The 3227-nt window shown below is 42.3% G+C and overlaps 1 non-coding gene across 1 annotated transcript; it reads right to left on the reverse strand.

The window, feature by feature from the left end:
* Positions 1-222: 222 nt before the first annotated feature.
* On the reverse strand, positions 223-330 carry LOC112738564 (small nucleolar RNA R71). Its single transcript, XR_003169518.1, has one exon. It is a non-coding gene; the product is annotated as a small nucleolar RNA R71 (small nucleolar RNA).
* Positions 331-3227: the final 2897 nt, after the last annotated feature.

Raw genomic sequence — 3227 nt, forward strand, 5'->3', positions numbered from 1 at the left:
TCTGAAGATCCTTTTCAGTTCTTAATTGAATTTTTGCAGATCTGTGATACTGTTAAGACTAATGGAGTAGATCCTGAAGTCTACAGGCTCATGCTTTTCCCTTTTGCTGTAAGAGACAGAGCTAGAGTGTGGTTGGACTCTCAACCCAAAGATAGCCTGAACTCTTGGGATAAGCTGGTCACGGCTTTCTTAGCCAAGTTCTTTCCTCCTCAAAAGCTTAGTAAGCTTAAAGTGGATGTTTAAACCTTCAGACAGAAAGAAGGTGAATCCCTCTATGAAGCTTGGGAGAGATACAAGCAACTGACCAAAGAGTGTCCTTCTGACATGCTTTCAGAATGGACCATCCTGGATATATTCTATGATGGTTTATCTGAGCTATCAAAGATGTCATTGGATACTTCTGCAGGTGGATCCATTCACCTAAAGAAAATGCCTGCAGAAGCTCAAGAACTTATTGACATGGTTGCTAATAACCAGTTCATGTATACTTCTGAAAGGAATCCTGTGAATAATGGGACGCCTACAAGGAAGGGAGTTCTTGAAATTGATACTCTGAATGCCATATTGGCTCAGAACAAAATACTGACTCAACAAATCAATATGATTTCTCAGAGTCTGAATGGAATGCAAGCTACATCCAACAGTACTCATGAGGCGCCTTCTGAAGAAGAGGCCTATGATCCTGAAAACTCTGCAATAGCAGAGGTGAATTACATGGGTGAACCATATGGAAACACCTATAATCCCTCATGGAGAAATCACCCAAATCTCTCATGTAAGGATCAAAAGCCTCAACAAGGCTTTAATAATGGTGGAAGAAATAGGTTTAACAATAGTAAACCTTTTCTATCATCCACTCAGCAACAGACAGAGGACTCTGAACAAAATATTTCTAATTTAGCAAACTTAGTCTCTGATCTATCTAAGGCTACTGTGAGTTTCATGAATGAAACAAGGTCTTCCATTAGAAATTTGGAAGCACAAGTGGGCCAGCTGAGTAAGAAGATCACTGAAACTCCTCCTAGTACTCTCCCAAGTAATACAGAAGAAAATCCAAAAGGGGAGTGCAAGGCCATTGAAATGACCATCATGGCTGAAACCACAAAAGAGGAAGAGGACTTGAATCCCAGTAAGGAAGACCTCCTGGGACGTCCAGTGATCAATAAGGAGTTTCCCTTTGAGGAACCAAAGGAATCTGAGGCTCAACTAGAGACCATAGAGATTCCATTAAACCTCCTTATTCCATTCATGAGCTCTGATGAGTATTCTTCTTCTGAAGAGAATGAGGATGTTACTGAAGAGCAAGTTGCCAAGTTCTTTGGTGCAATCATAAAGCTGAATGCCAATTTATTTGGTGGTGAGACTTGAGGAGATGAACCTTCCCTGTTCACCAATGAACTAAATGCATTGGATCAACTGAGATTGCCTCAGAAGAAACAGGATCCTGGAAAGTTCCTAATACCTTATACCATAGGCACTATGACCTTTGAGAAGGCTCTATGTGACCTTGGGTCAGGAATAAACCTCATGCCACTCTCTGTAATGGAGAAACTGGGAATCTTTGAGGTGCAAGCTGCTGAAATCTCATTAGAGATGGCAGACAATTCCAGAAAACAGGCTTATGGACAAGTAGAGGACATATTAGTAAAGGTTGAAGACCTTTACATCCCTGCTGATTTCATAGTCCTAGATACGGGGAAGGATGAGGATGAATCCATCATCCTTGGAAGACCCTTCCTAGCCACAGCAAGAGCTGTGATTGATGTTAACAGAGGTGAACTAGTTCTTCAATTGAATGAAGACTCCCTTGAGTTTAAACTCAAGGACATCCTTCTGTAAACATGGAAAAGAGGCACAGTAAGCTTCTCTCAAAACAGAGTCAACCTGAGCCCCCACAATCAAAGTCTAAGTTTGGTATTGGGAGGCCACAACCAAATTCTAAGTTTGGTGTTGAACTCCCATATCCAAACTCTAAGTTTGGTGTTGGGGAGTCTCAACAATGCTCTGAACATCTGTGAGGCTCCATGAGAGCCCACTGTCAAGCTATTGACATTAAAGAAGTGCTTGTTGGGAGGCAACCCAATTTTTATTTATCTAATTTTATTTTTATTGTTATTTCATGTTTTATTAGGTTCATGATCATGTGGAGTCACAAAATAAATATAAAAATTGAAAATGGAATAAAAAACAGCAGAAGAAAAATCACACCCTGGAGGAGGATCTCACTGGCGTTTAAACGCCAGTAAGGAGCATCTGTCTGGCATTCAACGCCAGAACAGAGCATGTTTCTGGCGTTGAACGCCAGAAACAAGCAGCATCCTGGCGTTCAGACGCCAGAAATGCACAGTGAAGAAGAGCTGGCACTGAACGCCAGAAATATGCTGCATCTGGGCGTTGAATGCCCAGAACAAGCATCAGTTCGGCGTTTAAACGCTAGAATTGCATGTAAAGGCATTTTACATGGCTAATGGGTGCAGGGATGCAAAATCCTTGACACCTCAGGATCTGTGGACCCCACAGGATCAACTCAGCATCTGTGGACCCCACAGGATCCCCACCTACCTCACTCACTCTCTTCCCTCTTCTCAATGTTCATCCTCTCTTCCCAATAAACACTCTTCCCCAAAAATCTTCACCAATCACCTCAATCTCTCTTCCCTATCACCACTTCACCACTCACATCATCCACTCTTCCCCATAAACCTACCTCATAAACTCTACCTACCTTAAAAATTCAAAATCAATTTCCCACCCAAACCCACCCATATGGCCGAACCTTAACCCCCTCCCTTCCCTATATATAGCCCTCCATTCTTCCTCATTCTCACACCACACAACCCTCTCTTCTCTTCTTGGCCGAATACACCTTTCCCTCCTCTCCTCCATATTTTCTTCTTCTTCTTCATCTATTCTTTCTTCTCTTGCTCGAGGGCGAGCAAAATTCTAAGTTTGGTGTGGTAAAAGCATAAGCTTTTTGTTTTTCCATTACCATTGATGGCACCTAAGACTGGAGAATCCTCTAGAAAAGGGAAAGGGAAGACAAAAGCTTCCACCTCCGAGTCATGGGAGATCGAAAGATTCATCTCCAAAGCTCATCAAGACCACTTCTATGATGTTGTGGCCAAGAAGAAGGTGATCCCCAAGGTCCCTTTCAAACTCAAGAGAAATGAGTATCCGGAAATCCGACATGAAATCCAAAGAAGAGGTTGGGAAGTTCTAACAAACCC

Source organism: Arachis hypogaea, chromosome 13, assembly GCF_003086295.3.
Source record: "Arachis hypogaea cultivar Tifrunner chromosome 13, arahy.Tifrunner.gnm2.J5K5, whole genome shotgun sequence".
In the NCBI taxonomy this organism is placed as follows: domain Eukaryota; kingdom Viridiplantae; phylum Streptophyta; class Magnoliopsida; order Fabales; family Fabaceae; genus Arachis; species Arachis hypogaea.